The sequence below is a fragment of the Pleurodeles waltl genome, chromosome 3_1 (assembly GCF_031143425.1).
Source record: "Pleurodeles waltl isolate 20211129_DDA chromosome 3_1, aPleWal1.hap1.20221129, whole genome shotgun sequence".
NCBI classification, from domain to species: domain Eukaryota; kingdom Metazoa; phylum Chordata; class Amphibia; order Caudata; family Salamandridae; genus Pleurodeles; species Pleurodeles waltl.
In genome coordinates this window covers 1359828174-1359849670 of record NC_090440.1, presented here as the reverse complement: position 1 = coordinate 1359849670, position 21497 = coordinate 1359828174, and positions in this window count along the sequence as shown.

Sequence of the window (21497 nt, the reverse complement as noted above, 5' to 3'; positions counted from 1 at the left end):
AAAGGTATTTCGGCTCCCTCGAGTATTGCATTACATAATTCCGTCAAAAGCGGTGTGACCTCTTCACAGAAAGATTTATAAAATTCTATTGGAAAGCCATCACCACTGCAAGCTTTTGCACCTGGTATTCACAGGATAGCTCCCTTAATCTCCGACGGCGAAATTTTAGGTAGCGTGACACGGTTGTAATAGTGATTTAACTGCGGAAGTGAAACTAAGTAATCTAGCTCATAAATTCTAGAGTAATGTGAGATAAACACTCGCGTTATATTCTTGTCCTCATTAACAACTGTGCTAATCTCGGTATCCTGAATTTGATGAATTGTCTGCTTTCATGTTTTATACGTGTGGTCCAAGCCAAGTGTTTACCTATCTGTTGACTTTCTTCATAAACCTGCTGCTGATAAGCCCGTGAGCTAGTCACTTCTTTAAGAATAAAAATAATCTTTAAATTGAGCCCTTATTTGATTGAGAATATGCCTTGCCCCTTCCTGCCCTTCTAATTTTATACATTCATCTGTTGCCTTATCTATTGCCATCTGAAGTTTTTTTTATTTGTAACTCTCGTTGTCGTGTCTGCGCTGCTTTAAAAGAAATAATTTGGCCCTGGCTGTAGGTTTAAATGCTTCCCATGCATTAAACAGGGATGCAGAATTCTGATTGAAATGGAAGAACTCCTTTATGAATTTACTCATGTCTATGACCCACTACTGATTAGTTAGCAAAGATCTGACAAACAGCCATCTGGTTCTCTCTTCATTAGGCACCTCCAATTCTGTTGTCAACATGACCGCAGAATGATCGGAAAAGGCGTTTGCCCAAATATGTGAATCTAACTTCTTCAACGCGTGAGATACTAAAAAAAAATCTATCCAAGAGGCAGTCTTGTAACGATGTGAAAAGCAAGTATATTGAGTGGCGACAGGGTGTTCTTCTCGGCAAGGGTCTGTTACCTGGAAGTCACTTTTTATTATATTCAGAAGTCTTTTAGTTTTTGGTTTAAATTGCCTTTTCGCCTGATTGGAGGTATCTAGGGGCATATTTATACTCCGTTTGCGCAGGAATTGCGTTGTTTTTTTTTACGCAATTCTGACGCAAAACTAACTCCATATTTATAATTTGGCGTTAGACGCGTCTAGCGCCAAAGTCCATGGAGTTTGCGTCATTTTTTAGCGTGGACACCTACTTTGCGTTAATGAGATGCAAGGTAGGCGTTCCCGTCTAAAAAATTGACTCCGAGGCATGTGCGTCGTATTTATACTCCTGGGCAAAATTCACGCCCGGGAGTGGGCGGGTCAAAAAAATGACGTACGGCCGCTTTTGCGCCATTTTTTAGCGCCTGCAAAAGGCAGGCGTTAAGGGACCTGTGGGCTCTGAAGGAGCCCAGAGGTGCCCTCCCATGCCCCCAGGGACACCCCCTGTCACCCTTGCCCACTCCAGGAGGACACCCAAGGCTGGAGGGACCCATCCCAGGGACATTAAGGTAAGTTCAGGTAAGTAATTCTTTTTTTTTTTTTGTGGCATAGGGGGGCCTGAATGGTGCCCCCCTACATGCCACTATGCCCAATGACCATGCCCAGGGGACATAAGTCCCCTGGGCATGGCCATTGGGCAAGGGGGCATGACTCCTGTCTTTGCTAAGACAGGAGTCATTTCAATGGGGGTTGGGAGTGAAAAAAAATGACGCAAATCGGGTTGAGGTGAAAAATTTGCCTCAGTCTGACTTGCCCCATTTTTTGACGCCCAAACTCCATTTTCCCCTACACCGGCGCTGCCTGGTGTACGTCGTTTTTTCCACGCACACCAGGCAGCGCCGGCGGCTAACGCCGGCTAACGTCATTGATTAAATACGGCGCCCGCATGGCGCTTCAGAATGGCGTTAGCCGGCGCTAATTTTTTTGACGCAAAACTGCATTAGCGCAGTTTTGCGTCAAAAAGTATAAATATGGGCCCAAGTGTTATATCTTGAATAGAATTGAAATCCCCTCCCATAATAAAAGGGCCCATGGCACTCATTGCTGTATTATAAAGTTGCATTAGTGGCTCTACTTCATCCATAATTGTCTCGTAGTAATTAACCAGTTTAACTTGAGCGCCTGATTGTAGGACTTTGAGCCAGATCCACCTGCCTTTGGGGTCTCTAATAACATCTTTTATAGTCCAGTCTAGTCTGTTACTAAGATATATTTCCACCCCTCTAACTGCCAACCCAGATAAAGCAAATAGAGCTACCGAGAACTGTTTTGGAATATATATTTTGGGGCTATTACTTTTTAGATGGGTTTCTTGGAAGTAAAGAACATCGGGACTGAATGATATCAACCATTTTAGCATTGCCTTATATTTCTGCCTATTTAAGATGCCATTCGCATTGCAGGAAATTACCTTAAGCTTGGCCATTCTTGTTGGTTAGATCGTTAATCCACCTTATCCAACCAAGCGCAATGTATGCTACTTCATGAAAGAACCTGAAATTTCTCAACTTTTTAATCCCCCCATTTGAGATCCCTTACTCCAACCCTGAGACCAACCCCATCTCTCCCCTCCCTCCCTGAGCACTCTGACCTCGAAGCCCTCCCGCCTAGGGATTCTCAGAGCGCTCCCCTCCCCTGAACCCACCCCATATCCCTCCCACTCTCACCTATCCATCCCTCCCCTTTTACCCCTACATGGGTGCGCTGGCATGGCACCTGGTCGTCAGTAGCGCCAGAGGGGGACAGACATATAATGACTGAGTGTTCTTTGCTGTTGTGTAATAAAAAAAATAAACAATTCCCGCATGAAGCTCAACCCACTAAATGCTGCCCTTCTCAACCCACTCCCACCCCATTACTTATGACATGCAACAAAGTTTTAGCTGCATCAACTGTGTGAACTATATTTGACCGGACTTTAAAAATAACTTTTAGCTTTGATTGCTGTATGAGCCTGGTCGGAGCTCCTGCCCTTTGAAGTGCTGGAATAATTTCTTTTAGTTCCCTCCTCCTACTTGCAGCAGCAACCAGAATGTCTGAAAAAATTCTGAAAGTGTAATTTCCAGAAATCTGATGTATTCTGCTCTTAATTGCCTGCTGTAAAATGCACTCTTTAATACGAAAATCCCCAAAGATCACCATTATTGTTCGAGGGTATTTAGCATTAGGTTTTTGCACTGCTGGTACGCGATGAGCTTGCATAATAGAAAGATTCTGGTGGCTATCTGCCAGTTCCAGAAGTACATGTTGTTTAACCCCTTAGCTGCTGGGCCGTTTCCCCCCCAGTGCTGAGCCCTTTTTTGGCTATTTGGGGTAGTTTGCGCTTAGGCCTAGATAACTTTTTGTGCACATAAGCTATCCACGCCAAATTTGCATCCTTTTTTTCCAACATCCTAGGAATTCTAATGGTACCCAGAGTTTGTGGTTTCCCCTGGAGGAGACCAAGAAATTAGCCAAAATACAGTGAAAATTTCGTTTTTTCCAAAAAAATGGGAAGAAAGGGCTGCCGAAGAAGGCTTGTGGTTTTTTCCCTGAAAATGCCATCAACAAAGGGTTTCTGGTGCTGAAATCACCATAATTCCACCTTTCAGGAATGAGCAGACTTGAATCAGAAAACCACATTTTTCAACACAAATTTGGCATTTTACTGGGACATACCCCATTTTTACTATTTTTGGTGCTTTCAGCCTCCTTCCAGTTAGTGACAGGAATGGGTATGAAACCAATGCTGGATCCCGGAAAACATTTCTGAAAACTAGACAAAATTCTGAATTCAGCAAGGGGTCATTTGTGTAGATCCTACAAGGTTTTCCTACAGAAAATAACAGCTGAAATAAAAAAATATTGAAATTGAGCTGAAAACAACAGCCATTTTTCTTTATGTTTTACTCTGTAACTTTTTCCTGCGATGTCAGATTTCTGAAAGCAATATACTGTTTTGTCTGCTGGACTCTTCTGGTTGCGGGGATATAAAGGGCTTGTGGGTTCATCAAGAACCCTAGGTACCCAGAGCCAATAAATGAGCTGCACCCTGCAGTTGGTTTTCATTCTATACTGGGTATACAGCAATTCATTTGCTGAAATATGAAGAGTGAAAAATAGGTATCAAGAAAACCTTTGCATTTCCAAAATGGGCTCAAGATAAGGTTTTGAGGAGCAGTGGTTATTTGCACATCTCTGAATTCCGGGGTGCCCATACTAGCATGTGAATTGCAGGGCATTTCTCAAATAGACGTCTTTTTTACACACTCTCTTATATTTGGAGGGAAAACATGTAGAGGAAGATAAGGGGCAATAACACTTGTTTTGCTATTCTATGTTCCCCCAAGTCTCCCGATAAAAATGATACCTCACTTGTGTGGGTAGGCCTAGCGCCCGCAACAGGAAATGCCCAAAACACAACGTGGACACATCTCATTTTTTTGACAGAAAACAGAGCTGTTTTTTGCAAAGTGCCTAGCTGTGGATTTTGGCCTCTAGCTCAGCCGGCACCTAGGGAAACCTACCAACCTTGTGCATTTTTGAAAACTAGAGACCTAGGGGAATCCAAGATGGGGTGACTTGTGGGGCTCTGACCAGGTTCTGTTACCCAAAATCCTTTGCAAACCTCAAAATGTGGCTAAGAAAACACGTTTTCCTCTAATTTCGGTGACAGAAAGTTCTGGAATCTGAGAGGAGCCACAAATTTCCTTCCACCCAGCGTTCCCCCAAGTCTCCCGATAAAAATTATACCTCACGTGTGTGGGTAGGCCTAGCGCCGGCGACAGGAAATGCCCCCAAACACAACGTGGACACATCACATTTTTTGACAGAATACAGAGCTGTTTTTTGCAAAGTGCCTACCTGTAGATTTCGGCCTCTAGCTCAGCCGGCACTTAGGGAAACCTACCAAACCTGTGCATTTTTGAAAACTAGAGACGTAGGGGAATCCAGGATGGGGTGACTTGTGGGGCTCTGACCAGGTTCTGTTACCCAGAATCCTTTGCAAACCTCAAAACGTGGCTAAAAAAACACGTTTGCCTCACATTTCGGTGACAGAAAATTCTGGAATCTGAGAGGAGCCACAAATTTCCTTCCACCCAGCGTTCCCCCAAGTCTCCCGATAAAAATGATACCTCACTTGTGTGGGTAGGCCTGGTGCCCGCGACAGGAATAGATCACACAACGGTCAATGTTGGTCCTTACATGAGGCAGCTGTTGACCCTGGGGTGATCCATTCAGGCACTAGGTGTAGGCACTCAAGTGGGGTAGTGTTTTTATCAGGACAGGTGAGGAGTCACTGGGTGGTAGGAATTTTGTGGATCCCAGCATATTCCTGTAGTTTGTGTGACAGAAAAATAGAGTTTTTATTCAACATTTCAGCTTTGCAGGGTATTCTGGGTAAGAAACCTTTGGGGAATCCACACAAGTCACACCTCTGTGGACTCCGCAGAATGTCTAGTTTCCAGAAATGTTTGGGTTTAGTGTGTTTCTCTATATGGCCGCCGAACCCAGGACCAAAAACACAGGTGCCTGCCTTACAAAACCAGTTTCTTTTGCCATAGATAATTTTGATGTCTCCACAATACGATTTGGGTGGTGGAATTTGGGGCTGAACTAAATTGGGGAGCTCCCAAGAGAGCACTCTCTCTCTCTCTGCTTGCCGCCGCATTCACCTGCTCTCTGGGTTGGGCTAACCCACTATTACCCAGTTGCACAAACAGCTTGCGAAGGGACAGCAGGACTGACCTCATCACCTCCCTCATAATGTACTGGGAGAGGAGTTATCGAATGGGACTCCTCCGACTGAAAAATCACTCCCAGAGTCTGCACCATTGTCCTATCCCTCAGATGCTGTCTCAGTATCTGATGTCTCAGTCTCTGATCCTATGTCAGAGCTGTCCTCTATAACCCGAGTGCCGGCAGCAGTCATCCATCAAGATGCCATCTCTGCTATTGGCTAAACTGTTGCTCTAAAACACTAGCCTACGTAGACAGTCACAAAATCGATGGTGTGTGTGAGATACATGCAACAGTAGAGGCCACCTTACCTGCGCTTCTTCCCTCAATCAGCACGTTCTTTCAAGACACTCAAAAAACACCTTGTCACATACCATTCGTCACAGTCTTTAGCACCTCCTGCGCCCAGTCCAACAATCATTATTGGTGCTCCCACTCCCTCCTCCTCGGATTCCCTCATTACCACCCAGCAAAAGTGCCTTTCATCTCTCCATAGCCGTCCTCCACCCCGCACATACAGTTCATTGGTATTATAGCGCAGGTAATGGCTGACTTTACTAATGTACTCAGCTATTTACATAAAATACAGATTTGCTCTTTGCAGTAGGCATATAAACCTTCTGCGCTTCTTTATGGCACTAAAACTGCCACTAGACAAGTCTGACCCTTTTCCCCCCAGGGAAACCACACACATATTGACAAAAGTGATATATATATGACAGCCAACCACCTGAAACTCAACTCAAGCAAAACCAAAATAATCCTCTTTGGCCCACACAAAAACACCTGGGACCCCTCATGGTGGCCCACCACGCTAGGCCCTGCACCCACCCCGCCAACCACGCACGCAACCTCAGCATCATCCTAGACTCCTCCCTCTCGATGACCCAACAAATCAACGCTCTCACCTCCTCATGGTTCAACACACTCCGTATACTGAAAAAAACATTCAAATGGATCCCACAGAGACCAGAAAAACTGTCACTCACACACTCATCAGCAGCAGACTTGATTACGGAAATGCCCTCTATGCCGGCACCACTCTAAAACTTCAGTGCATCCAGAACTCAGCAGCACGACTCATCCTCAACCTCCCCTGACACGAACACATCTCTCCACAGCTCAAATCCCTCCACTGGCTCCCCATTGACAAAAGGATCACCTTCAAGATCCTCATCCTCACACACAAATCACTCCACAACTCAGGCCCTGCCTACCTCAACAAGAGTCACCTTCCACACCCCCACACGAAACCTCCGCTCAGCTGACCTCTCTCTCTCCTCTGTCCCCCGCATCAAACACACCACCACCCGGGGCAGATCCTTCTCCTACCTTGCACCCAAAACCTGGAACGCCCTCCCAACCCACCTTCTCAAGACCCAAAACCTACTTCTTTTCAGGAAGGGCCTCAAAACCTGGCTTTTCGAACAGTGATCCTCCAGCCCCTTCCCCCCCCCGTCCCGCCCCAGTGCCTTGAGACCCTCATGGGTGAGTAGCGCGCTTTATAAATCTCTTTGATTGATTGATTGATATATATATATATAGATCTATCTCTATATATATATCTATCTACTTGGATATATCTATAGATATATATCTACATAGATATATCTAACCATATATATAGATCTATTTTTTTAGTTGTTGTATGGTTTCCTTGGGGGCCAAAATGGCCCCCAGGGAAGCCCTGCAACATCTAAATAAAATATTGCCCCCACAAGGGGTTGCCCTGCCCACGGGCGACCCCCTGTCCATTTATTTTTATTTGTATTTTATTTTTTTGAAGAAAAAAAAAAGGAAATTCTCCTGGGGGCACCCCAGGGGGCACCCACCTTTAAAAAAAAAAAAATATGCCCCTGGGTGGTGGGCCGGCCCGTTTTCCGAGGGGGCCGACCCCCCCAAGTGAAATCCCTGGCGTCTAGTGGTGTTTCCTGGCCTGCTGCGATCGGGGCCAGGAAACACTTTCAGGAAGGCCTCGTAAGAATGGGGAGACTCTCCCCTTTCTTATGAGGCCTTCCCGAACGTGGGGAAGGCCGTTTTCCCCATCGGAGCAGGAAGCGGACGCAAGGCTGCTTCCTGCTCCGATGGGGAAATCAACTTTGTAACGTCAGTGCGGCGCGCTGACATCACAAAGGGGCGGGGAGGAGACACGGAAGCTTCCGTATCTCCCGGGGTTATAAAAAAAATCCTCGGGTGCGATGGTCGTGACCCGCACCAGGGAGGGAGTGTGGGCGTCGGCCAGTGGCCGACACCCACAGCCAACAGGTTAAGAAGGCCTGTAATCAATTCAATAGTATTCTGCCCATTCTCACGGCCTTCAGGCACCCCTGTGAATCTTAGATTCGATCTGCGTGAGCGTTTTTCTGCATTGTCCATCTTAATCTGTAACTCCAGCAGATCCACTTGACATTTGGAAATTGCAGGGGCAAGGTGGACTCGTCCATCTTCCAAGTTCAAGACTCGCTGTTCGACCTCCATGATACGAGAATTGAGCTGCTGGATGTTAGCATTTATCAAGTGTAGCTGTGTCCCTGTTTTTTGGTTCGCTTCCGTTTTTGAAATATTTAGAGACTTTAGCTCATTTAATATTTGAAGAAGCACGGGTTGGGAATGAGTAGTGTTTCCTCCTTCTGTTGTAAATCTGCCTACCGTCTCTCCTGCCCCTGCTGGTTAGTCCTGGTTTCCATGCAACGTTCAGAGCTTATAGATGAGCTCATAGAGCGGCTGGTGGTGCTTGTCACATCTGAACCGTGCTGAACAGAAGGAGAATGGGTATCTTCTACCGAAACAACAGTATGGCTGGAGGGCTGGGATCCCGAAAAGACCTCCTTTGAAACCCCTGCCTGCCCCTCTGCCAAATAAGGGGAAGAGTTGCTTAGGGGCACCATCGGTCTCCTGAAACTCTTCACTATCAAATACCAGGCTTGATGTTGCCTTCTGCTGTTTACCAGAATGATTGAATGTGCCTTGCATCCCTTGCTCTTTGTCTGGTGACCCATTGGGGCTCCTTTCTATTGGAAAATTGTCACATGGGTGAGACGGGGCTGCATCTATCGAGCTAAGAGGCATAGCCAGTCGAGATCTAGAGCCATTGATCATGATCTGTTGAAGACCACTGATGTTCGTGCTTAACTCAGCATTTGCCATCTCGTCTGAAGGTACTGGATGCTTATTTTTTACACTCCGTGCCAATCTGAGAGTCTTTAGTAAAGACCGGCCCTTTCTCTGAAGGTCTCGGGGGAATGCCGCATTGCGGGAAGAAGATGGCTCTCCAGCTCTTGAGGATGCTTTTGAGTAGTCGGAGACACCTGGGGAGCCACAGCCGCAACTTTACCTACACCAGTCACTTCTGTGACCCCCCACTGTGCTGCCATAGTCTAACAGGGAGATCTAATGTCCCTTCCTGCTAAGGGAAGGTATAATTTATTGTGTAGTCAGTCTCTCTGTCTCTTTTTTGTTCCCAAGGAGGGGGGAGGGTTTCCATATATCCTTTAAGGGCGCTCCTGCATAAGACCTTCTTCACCTCCCCCTGTCTTATCCTGCAGCACTTGTGCCTTTTTGTGCCTTTTCATTGATGTCCTGCTTAAATTTACATGTGTTTTCTTCTTTTTTTTTCCCTTTTTCCTTCCACTTTCGTCTACCTTCACTTGCTCTTGCGGTCGTTTATTTGTATTGTTCTCTTTTATTCTCCTTTTTTCCCCTTTTTTACAGTATTTTAGGGTGGGTTGGGGAGGCAGTGTCTCTGTCTTGCCCGTGAGTCCTGACCAGGAGGAGTCCATTCCACCTGTGGACCATGCAGGAGCTCCTGCTGCCAGCCTCTTTCGCCTCCACCCTCCTCACCCTGTGTACTTTCGTACGCTGAGTCTCCGGTACTCTAAAAAGCCGCTGTGCCTCGGTGATTGCCAGGCCACCTCCTGCCTCCGAACTGATTCCTCCAATACGCGCTGGGATTAACTCAGTGCACACAGCGTGAGCGTCGCCATCGATCGTGTCTTCCCTCTGGCTGACTGATGTCTCAGCTGAGCTCCTATGCAGCCGTTCCTCTGAACACCTCGCATAATAATATTCTTAACATAAACAAAAAATAATTTACATCAGAGTGTGAGCAGCATGCTATTCTTAAAAAAGTTAGCATTGCAGAACACAAACACAACAAATAATATAATCAATACTCACTGAGCCCCGGAATCTCAATGCCTAGCAGATGCTGCTTCCAGTCAATGATATCCGACCAGTGGTGCGGTAACTGCAGGGTGGTGTGATGGACTTGGGAGGTGCGTAGGACAAAAAGACAAACTAATACAATAAATAAAAATGAGGGGTAGAGTTATTAGAAGGGTGGAGGACTGAAAAAAATAATGAGGGATGAAAAAGACACTATGAACAGTGTGAAAACCAGATGGGTGCACCCATGCAAACCTCATGGTGCCACTTGCACGTGATTTTGAACATGAGAAGGTACTTTGGGCCTGATTCTGACCCCGGCGGTTCCTTACCGCCGGGGCCAGGGTCGGCGGGAGCACCGCCAACAGGCTGGCGGTGCCCCGCAGGGCATTCTGACCGCGGCGGTATTGCCGCGGTCAGAAGTGGAAAACCAGCGGTCTCCCGCCGGTTTTCCGCTGCCCTGGGAATCCCCCATGGCGGCGCAGCTTGCTGCGCCGCCATGGGGGATTCTGACAGCCCATACCGCCATCCTGTTCCTGGCGGTTCTCCCGCCAGGAACAGGATGGCGGTATAGGTTGTCATGGGGCCCCTGCAGTGCCCATGCCAATGGCATGGGCACTGCAGGGGCCCCCGTAAGAGGGCCCCACTTTGGATTTCAGTGTCTGCATTGCAGACACTGAAATACGCGACGGGTGCCACTGCACCTGTCGCACCTTCCCACTCCACCGGCTCAATTCTGAGCCGGCGTCCTCGTGGGAAGGGTCTTTTGCACTGGGCTGGCGGGCGGCCTTTTGGCGGTCGCCCGCCAGCCCAGTGCAAAAGCCAAAATACCCTCAGCGGTCTTTCGACCGCGCAGCGGTATTTTGGAGGGGGGAAGTCTGGCGGGCGGCCTCCGCCGCCCGCCAGACTCAGAATGACCCCCTTTGTGTTGTGTTTGACATAAAACACAATGTGAACGGGTGCAACGGGCAACTCCGCCCATCCGCAGAAGTCCGAGTGGCGCTATGGAGTTTTTTTGTTACTCTGCAAAGTGCAACTCCTCACATTCAGCCCAGGATTTGTGTGGTGCCCAGCGGTCTATGGGGGTTATTCTAACTTTGGAGGAGTGTTAATCCGTCCCAAAAGTGACGGTAAAGTGACGGATATACCACCAGCCGTATTACGAGTTCCATAGGATATAATGGACTCGTAATACGGCTGGTGGTAAATCCGTCACTTTTCCGTCACTTTTGGGACGGATTAACACCTCCTCCAAAGTTAGAATAACCCCCTATGTCTCCTATCTGTTGCTTGAATGTGGTAACTGTGCGCTGCAGTGACTGGTGCACCCCATAGATGGTAGCCATACATTTGCATCTAATAGTCACTTTAAAGGCCTCCCATAGGACCCCAGCAGAAGTAACTAAACCGGTATTGATGGAGAAAAACTCTCTAGCCACTTTTCGGGGGTCCCCTCTAAAAAGCTTGTTCTTGTAGTGCCTGGAAGCACCACATCGGTTTTGGCGCTACATGCGCTTAGCCCCTGAGCGAGGCCACCAGACAATGTGCAATCAAAATATCACACCTCCCCAAAACTCGCAGCCTGCTCCAGATGCACCAATAAGTAGTCAATTCTGGAGAATGTACCATGTGGTGGTGAGTAAAAGGAGTAACCTCTAACCCTACCATTCACCGCCCACCATAGCTCCATTAAATTTAAAGTATCCCTGCCTTCCAATAGGACTCTCGAAGCCCTGCCCAGCAGTCGCACCACTAACCTGGATCTATCGAGTTCCCTGTCCAATATTCAGTTACGGCCCCCATCTATATAATAATAAAATTTGCGTAGGGTACCAACAAGCGCATCAATTTCTCAAAGAAGTTTGGGATGTCTATATTAGATGCATATGAAGTAATCAGTACAACCTACATACCACCCATCTGCTGCCTTCAGTTCAGTGTCTTCCCATAGTGGAATACTTGAATCCACCCATAATAGCACTCCCTTGGCCGAAGAGGTTAAGCTTGCATACCATAGTCTGCCTCCCTATTTAGTCCACATCTTCTCATGCTCTTGTAACAGGAGGTGTGTCTCTTGTAGCATGAGCATCTTGGACTGATGCCTGTGGGTGTAGGACCACATCCTCTGGCGTTTAATAGGATTCTGTATTCCCTTGACATTCTATAATTGTCACCTCCATGTGTGGTTATGTTGTGTATTTCTGTGTTCCTGCATCATAATGTGCAGCAATGAAAATATTCCTCCACCCCACTCCCATGTGGCCTACCCCAACCTGGCCTTCACAATGGACACAGTAAGTGTCAGTCTTCCCCCATAAAAGACTACAAATAAAGTTCCCCTTTACAGTGTGATGCCCAGATGGATCCATGGCGTAGGTTAGCCCATGTGCAACAGCACCATTGATAGCACACACACCAAAGTAAAATGTGCGCCTAAGGCATTCCTGCCCCGGGAGACTCACATACTATTGTCAGTCATCTGAGGTGAACCCTCCCTTTTGGTAACATGGTACAATATCGTCACCCCCCCTGTAACCGTCAGAATGACATATAGTGTACGCTTTACACTGTACTATAAATGAGATCAATCCTTAAACTTCATAGCCTCTTCAGCATGATCAAAAAATACAGTTTACCCTGCAGATCTAATCTCAAACATGCCAGGGGCAAACAATGCATAGTGTACCCCATGGTCTCTGAGTTTCCATTTTTACTTTTTTTACTTCCATGAAAGATCTGCCCTCTTTTTGGTGGCTATGCCATGGTCTGGATAAATGTTGCCATTGTATTCAATATCACTCTGTGTGCGTGCTGCTGCTAGTATGCCCACTTTGTCTCTATACCATAGCATGCAGGCAATCAGCATGCGTAGAGGTGCACCAGGTTTAGGCTTGCCACCGGGGGGTCCTGTGAGCTCTAGCCACATGCAGCCCTTCTTTCAGTATTCAGTCCAGGCAGCACAGCGGGGAGCCAAGTTTCAAGGAATAATTCCACATGTGCTGTTTCCATGCCCTCCGGTAATGCAAGAATGAGAACATTATTGCACCAGGATTGGTCCTTCAAATCGAATAGTTTAGTTTCCTGTTGGTGTACATGCCTTTCCTGATCTGCAAGCTGATTAGTGTGGGCCCCAATCAGTTCCTCTGTGTATCAGCCCTGATATCTAAGGGGGTCATTCCGACCCCGGAGGGCGGCGGGCGCCGCCCGCCGCCCACCGGGCGGAAACCGCCCCGCGGTCAAATGACCGCGGGGAGCATTCTGACTTTCCCGCTGGGCCGGTGGGCGATCTTCAAAAGATCGCCCGCCGGCCCAGCCGGAAAGCCCCAGCAAAGATGAAGCCGGCTCCGAATGGAGCCGGCGGATTTGCTGGGGTGCGACGGGTGCAGTTGCACCCGTCGCGATTTTCAGTGTCTGCCAAGCAGACACTGAAAATCTTAATGGGGCCCTATTAGGGGGCCCCACAACACCCGTTCCCGCCAGCCTCTTCCTGGCGGTGTAAACCGCCAGGAAGAGGCTGGCGGGAAGGGGGTCGGAATCCCCATGGCGGCGCTGCTTGCAACGCCGCCGTGGAGGATTCCCTGGGGCAGGGGAAAACCGGCGGGAAACCACCGGTTTCCATTTTCTGACCGCAGCTTTACCGCCGCGGTCAGAATGGCCCCTGAAGCACCGCCAGCCTGTTGGCGGTGCTTTCTCTGCCCTCTGCCCTGGCGGTTACAAACCGCCAGGGTCAGAATGAGGGCCTAAGTCTTTTATACGGTCCCTCATCTTATCCATGTCCTGGCGAAGCAGTGCCACAGTGGTTGCCACTCTGTCAATGTTTACGGTTATTGATTTATTGACCTCCAGTATATCAACAGTAGACAGCGGATTAGTCTGCCCCACCACCTGGTCTCCACCAGCATTTCCACTGTGTGCCATTCTGCCAATGCCCTCCTCAATAGAATTGTGGGATTTCAAGGTCACGGCCAGCTCCCTTTAGGTTTTAGCGGCATGTGTGTAAGGAGGACTCCATGTATGTGGCCCCTGGGGTCGGGAGCCGCGGCCATGTCCATTCCTGCCTCTCAATAGGTATAGTTAGGGGGCCGTCAGTAGCTCACTGCACGTATGGGATATTCTATTAGAGGTCCCCCTATCCGCTCCTCAGCAGCAACCACTAGGCCTCATGACCTCTCCACTTTAAGTTGGTGGGAGGGAGAGGGGCACCCCCAACAGGGCAGCTGCAATTCCCACTGCTGTTGTGCTAGCACACAGCTCCTCTGCTCCCACAGCCCAGGACACCTCCAGCAGTACCCAGACCCATGTTCACACCTCCAGAATCCAATGTGTCATCCGAGGACTGGATTATCAAATAAAGCAGCTCCATCAGTTAAATCATGGTTATGTACTATGCAACGTGGGGAGTCATGTATTCATCCTCACCCCCCTTACAGGGAAGCTCACTGTTAGTGGTGGGTGACCTCTCTGTTCTCTCACTTTCACTGGTCACCGCTTCCATCCACACTGCATCCAAGCAGTGCATTATGCACCTTCGACCGCTGCTTCCTGACCGCGGTGCCTTCTCCCTCACTGCTAACATGTAGGCCCAGGCGGCCTGCATTCCTTCCTCATGGCCCTGCGCAGCACCAATCTGCGACACTGGGTTCCTTGCATTATACTTGTTAGGTGCGGGCCGTAGTATTGGCCGTTCCGGGTCTCAAGAGCTAAGTAATAGCCCAGGTCGACCCTCTGACCATCCTGTTAGCCCCCTTAGGTACCCAGGCATCCTCCTCACTGCCTTCGTCCGGCCCTGCGAGGGCCATGCCACCCCACCACAGTACCAATGGAAGCCACACCAACTCCGGTCCTTTGCCAATATACTCTCTAGGTGGGGGCCACAATTCCATTCACCCCTGAATTCCTTCATGCAGCGCATGGGGCTGAGGTGGGTTCATATTTACGGGGACACTTCAATGCTCTGATCAAGCACGTCCGCTCAGTCGGCCATCTTGGCTCCGCCCTCGACGTGACTCCAATTCTGATAACTTTTCTGCCTTTTGATTGTAATGTCCTTACTGTTTCGCCCATAATTGAGAACCAAGGATGCAGTGATTTAACATGAGTGTCAAGGTAGCTAGCCAGAGAGGTCCAAGGGTTACCAAGGAAGGGGAATGGGCTGGAGGCTCGGAAATCAGTATGATGCAGTAACACTTGTTAAACTATTCTGGAAGACATGTGCCCTGTCTTAAAAGGAAACATACTATATTTTACATGTATCTGAATACTCTACATGGAAACATATCAATGTGTTTCCTACAGTATTATTATACTGGCTTCCTTCGATGAGATTCAGTTGATCTCTGTATACATTTGCTTTCACTTAAATGCATGGCTGTGAGCGAGCTTCCTCCTTGTGGCTGATCCTGTTGTACCACGTAATCGAACGTGTAAGCCCGCCGAAGAAGAAAAGCAGGAAGGGAATCAGACAACCTGTTTGGCAGCAAGGAGGTTCTTGAGGGGGGACATGCTTGAGAGAAATAGTGCATACTCACCAAAGCCTCCCCTACCAGGTCTTCGGAGGCACACCATACTTTCTTGGACTATGTGCCTCTTCTTGAAACCAGCACTCCTGTTCAGTTAAAAAAACGAGGCGACAATTGCACACAACAATTAGTTCTGTCAGGGGAATTCTCAGAGCAATGAGAGTCCTAATAGTGACACTTGAGTTGCTCGCTGCACCCCACATATAAGACTATCCACCCCCAGCAGTGATGGGTGCCAAAGTCTGTCTCCTCTCACGCATACAGTATTTTGGAGACACTGAATGGGTGGGAAAAAGTTAAACCAATATGTATGAAAGTCTGATATCGTGGGATCACATAAATTAGAATATAACTTTGTGAAGCCACACGCTTCTTGGGCCCATAACTCAGGACCTGATGAATACAGGCAGATTTTTCTCATCACCAGGCCTACCATGGAGAGGTGCCTCATGCAAAAAGCACTCTATGAAGCAAGACTTTAAAACTGGTAACTATGCAACCATATGGATCTGGATTCAGTTTGTTGGCTTGGGAGCTCAGGCTTGCTGGCAACTCCAGCAAACACTCTCAGCCTGGGTGGAAAACCATGCAGGCTCAAAGTCCCAAGGGGGGAAACCAGGCGCACATACTGCGAATTTCAGGGATGGAGTGGGGTTGAAGTGGGGTCATCACACTTGTTACTGTCACAGAACACTGGTGTAAAATTAGTTTAAGAATCTCCCTGCAGAGGTTCCTCAGTCAGCATGTCACTGAGCAATGAAATCTCCTGGGCAGCTTTCTTTCCAGCAGGACTGCCTGGTAGTACCCCACTCACTGTAGGTGGGAGTCAAGAAACACTCCAAGAGTTCAAGATCCGCAAGGCTGTCTACGGATTGGTGAGGAATCAAGTTGTCAGTTACTCTGATCCTAGAGCTCAGCTGGTACTTCACACGCACTGCTGTGAGCATCCATTTTTGCAAGAATTATCCTGGCACACTAACATGAGATTTCTACTCCATATGTATTCCTAGCTAGCAAGAGCAAACATAAATTTGGTCGCTCCTTTCTGTTTTTTGGTTATGTCTGTTTTTTCAAGGTCTTGTAGATAAGCCCCATAGTCTTTGATTTGCTGAATCATCAGGGAGACGTCGTGGAGTTTGGTGTGCCCTCACAGAAGAGGGAAAAAAGGAAGAAAGGCAAGTAAGGCACTCTCATCAGGTCACTACACAAATCTGCCTAGATTGGCATGTCTGTGGAAAAAGGAAGCATGAAAAAGGACAGCCTTTGCATTTCAAAAGGACTCCCTCCAGTTACTAGGGCCCGAATCATTTCACAGGAGGCTGTGGAATAATCTAGGGCCTTCAATGAACCAACAAAGAACCTGAGCTGGCTGATCTCCACTCCTCATTTTGTTAGACACTAAGGGGCATATTTTCAAGAAAGTGGCGCATCAGTCCTGATGCACCACTTTTCTTGCATCCCCCCCGACCCACCTAATGTCACAGTGGTTGCGCTGTATTTACAATGTGGCACACCATGGCGGTCGTTAGGCCAATAGTCTCGAAAATGTTCATGCCCGTGTGGCGCTTTGCTGCATTAGCATCAAAAACGTTGACGTTAGTGCAACAAAGAACATGGAGGCCCATTGATTAAAATGGGTGTGTCATTTTAACGCTTGCTCTGAGCAGATGTTAAAAATGATGGAAAAAATGGTGCAGTGAAATGTTGTAAATTTCACTGCGCCATTTTTTCATCCCTCCCTGTGGCAGAACGGCCCCCTTGTATACATTATGCTTGGCTCAGGCATAATGTAACGCAAGCATTTGCAAAGTAGTCCAATGCAAGCATTGCCCCACTTTGTAAATACGACACGGGGAAATGCCACCTTAGCATAAAAAAATTATGCTATGATGGCGCAAGGTGGCGCTAGGGGCTTGTAAGTTTTCCCCAAAATTCCAATATGGATCTCTGTTCTCATACAGTTTAACGCAACACATGCACTCCCTTGTCCCCCGACCGTATACATGCACAGAAAATATACACACTTTCGTTGCCACCCACGTTTGGATAAAGAGACCGAGCTGAGGGAGAGTAGGTAGATCTGGTGACAGGCGAGGCCAGTAGGCATCCCCCCTTGAAGGCAAAAAAGGCCTCTTCATTCCGCTAAAATTGAATACTGCCACCACTGGCAGTTCCTCTCAATCCAGTGATAGAACAGTGGCCTCTTTCACAGGGAGGGGTGGTCTTTGGGTGCCTCTCCTGGTTTTAGAGCCATGCTCTTGGGTATTAAGCTGCAGGGAACGTGCTACATTTTCGTGTTCACTGAGGCGATAAATAAAAAACCTGAGGACACATACTGTGACTTTCCAAAAAGCCTCACACAGATCAGAGTGCATGCCCTCCAGTACCACGAAGGGGATATGTCTGCCAAAACAAATTTAATGAAGAGCCACCAGCTTCTTCCATAGAATTGTTTCCGCCACCCATCGGGCTGAAAAATGAAACTCCTGCTCAACGCCAGAAAGTGTCATAGCTGGAAGAAAGGCCATGATTTGCTTGGGTAAATACCACTTTGTTGTGTCGGTAAGCATCCTCCAAAAAGCCCTCAGTTCTCCGCAGGAGAGAGACAGTTCCAGCATGGCTGGTAAACAGTTTCTTCAACAGATGCTTCATTATTCAAATTAAAACAGGAGACAACAAAAGCAGTTTACAAATCAAGCTACCAACCACAGTGGCGAGTAGGGCACAGAATCTTAGGGACCCGATGGATTAGATTCTCTCCCCTCCCTGGAGTTGTGACTTAGAGCCAGCTGTCTGGAGCGCCTGGCTTTTCATGCCTCTGTGGCTTTCCTGGGTGCAGAGAGACAGACTGTTTCAAAGAAACAACTAAACAAACCCTAATAAATGCAGCCGCTGGCAGTATTTTACAGTGGGTGCTCAAGATGATAAACAAGAAGGGCTTGCAGTCCAAAAAATTGCATCCATTTTTTGGGACCATCCAATGTGGATAATAATAGGGGAGCGAGTGAATTAACAAAAAGCTTTTATCCAACATGCTGTCCATGATTTGCGTAGACATGAAGAGCAGCTACTAATCATGTTAAGTATAACACAATCGAGGAGAGGTGTTGAAGAGACTATAACCACAAAGCACACAACTCAGCAGAGGCGAGGAGTCTTAATCAAGGAAAACCTAACTTATGTGGTTTGTCTGCTCGAAACGCTTCTTTTCAATTAAAATAAAACTCAGACTGCCTCATGCTGGTCTTCACTGTAAATGGGCATTGTCAAGTAAATCCTGAAACTCAGAGGCTGTAAGGGGATGTGAAGAGAGTGTAGAAGACAGAAATCTAGGCAATAAGTCAAACAGAGGAGGGACAACTGGAAGACAAGTGCTAACAGAGGAAGTCAGCGGTTTGTTGAGAGAATGGTCTATTATATGGACGGTCACTTCTTCTGCCTCTTATCTTTTTTCTACAGCGCGGTACTTAATTTGTAAAAAATAAATCAATAATTGCCAGAGCACTGGGGGGCATATTTATACTCTGTTTGCGCCGGAATTGCGTCCTTTTTTTTGACGCAATTCCGACGCAAAACTAACTCCATATTTATACTTTGGCGTTAGACGCGTCTAGCGCCAAAGTCCATGGAGTTTGCGTCATTTTTTAGCGTGGACACCTACTTTGCGTTAATGATATGCAAGGTAGGCGTTCCCGTCTAAAAAATTGACTCCGAGGCATGTGCGCCGTATTTACACTCCCGGGCAAAATTCACGCCCGGGAGTGGGTGGGTCAAAAAAAATGACGTACGGCTGCTTTTGCGCTGTTTTTTAGCGCCTGGTCAGGGCAGGTGTTAAGGGACCTGTGGGCTCGGAAGGAGCCCGAGGTGCCCTCCCATGCCCCCAGGGACCCCCCCTGTCACCCTTGCCCACCCCAGGAGGACGCCTAAGGATGGAGGGACCCATCCCAGGGACATTAAGGTAAGTTCAGGTAAGTGTTTTATTTTTTATTTTTTTGTGGCATAGGGGGGCCTGATTTGTGCCCCCCTACATGCCACTATGCCCAATGACCATGCCCAGGGGACAGAAGTCCCCTGGGCATGGCCATTGGGCAAGGGGGCATGACTCCTGTCTTTGCTAAGACAGGAGTCATTTCTATGGGGGTTGGGAGTCGAAACAAATGGCGCAAATCGGGTTGAGGCGAAAAATTTGCCTCAGCCTGACTTGCCCCATTTTTTGGCACCCAAGCTCCATATCCCCCTACGCCGGCGCTGCCTGGTGTATGTCGTTTTTTTTCACGCACACCAGGCAGTGCCGGCGGCTAACGCCGGCTAACGTCATTGAATAAATACGGCGCCCGCATGGCGCTTCAGAATGGCGTTAGCCGGCGCTAATTTTTTTTACGCAAAACTGCGTTAGCGCAGTTTTGCGTCAAAAAGTATAAATATGGCCCTGGGTATTTCTGAAACGTCCGTTGCAGTTGGCGCCACCCACAGCTTCTGTTCCTACTGTCGAAGATCAGCACAACCGTTTTCCTACAAAAAATCACACTCAAACAAGTGTACATTTTGTGCTATTCCAGGTCTCCACTAACTGTAGGGAAAAGCTGGATGTCCCTTTATCATTTTCTTAAAAATATACTATTGTGTTAAACTCTCTGTCGATGTGCTCTTCCACAAATGATGAGAAGCAGCACCACTATGTGGTAGAAACAAAATATGTTCCTGCGATTAGAAATAAATGCCATTGCCAAGCACCTGAAAACACCTGCACACATTAAGCACTGCTAAATTTGTACTGCCATGCTTTCCCATCTTTCCCTATTGCAGGATGTCCCAAGACAGGACTTTGAGCATTTGTGATAGATGATGGCCTGACCAAGTGATAGCAATTATACTTTTGTGCTACTGCTCAATTGACATAGGTGAACATCAATTCTTGTAGGAAATGTTGCATGTTGAAATGAAATTGTGTGGCCTGACATTGCAGTCTGGAATTTTGAGTAGGGAGTGGCATGATATCTTAATATTGTAGCCAAGATATCGAAGACCAAAATATCAAAAGGTAAATGCATAAAGGAAAGTATGGATTTACTGTTCTTAACTTCACATCTGCACATCTTGAACATATATATGGATACAGTAGAATATGTGGAGCTAGGATTAGAAAATCCATACATACCTGTCGATATTTATGTCCTCAATACTGTGGCTACAATATTAACCCCTTAGCTGCTGGGCCATCCCCCAAACCCTCCCCCTCCCCTAGTGCTGAGCCCTTTTTTGGCTATATGAGGTAACTCATGCTTAGGCTTTCATAACTTTTTGTCCACATAAGCTACCCGTGCCAAATTTGCATCCTTTTTTCCAACATCCTAGGAGTTTGTAGGTTCCCCTGGAGAAGACCAAGAAATTAGCCAAAATACAGCTAAAATTTCGTTTTTTTGTTTTTTAAAAAAAGGGAAAATAGGGCTGCAGAAGAAAGCATGTGTTTTTTTTCCCCTGAAAATGGCATCAACAAAGAGTTTATGGTGCTAAAATCACCATTGTCCTAGCTTTCAGGAACAGTCAGACTTGAATCAGAAAAAACACATTTTTCAACACAATGTTGGTATTTTACTGGGACATACCCCATTTCTACTATTTTTTGTGCTTTCAGCCTCCTTCCAGTTAGTGACAGAAATGGATGTGACACCAGTGGTGGATCCTGGACAGCTAAACATTTCTGAAAAGTAGACAAATTTCTGAATTCAGCAAGGGGTCATTTGTGTTGATACTTCAATGCTTTTCTACAGAAAGTAACAGCTGAAATAAAAAATAATGAAATTGAGTTTAAAAAAACAGCCATTTCTGTCCATGTTTTCTTCTGTAACTTTTTCCAGCTATGGCATATTTTTTAAACCAATATACCATTATGTCTCTTCTGCGTGTGGGGATTTATAGAGCTTGTAGGTTCATCAAGAATCCTAGGTACACAGAGCCAATAAATGAGCTGCACCTTGAAATGGGTTTTCATTGTATACCGGGTAAACAGCAATTCATTTGGTAGGATAGAAAGAATGAAAAATAGGTATCAAGGAAACCTCTGTATTTCCAAAATGGGCACAAGATAATGGTATTGAGAAGCAGTGGTTATTTGCACATC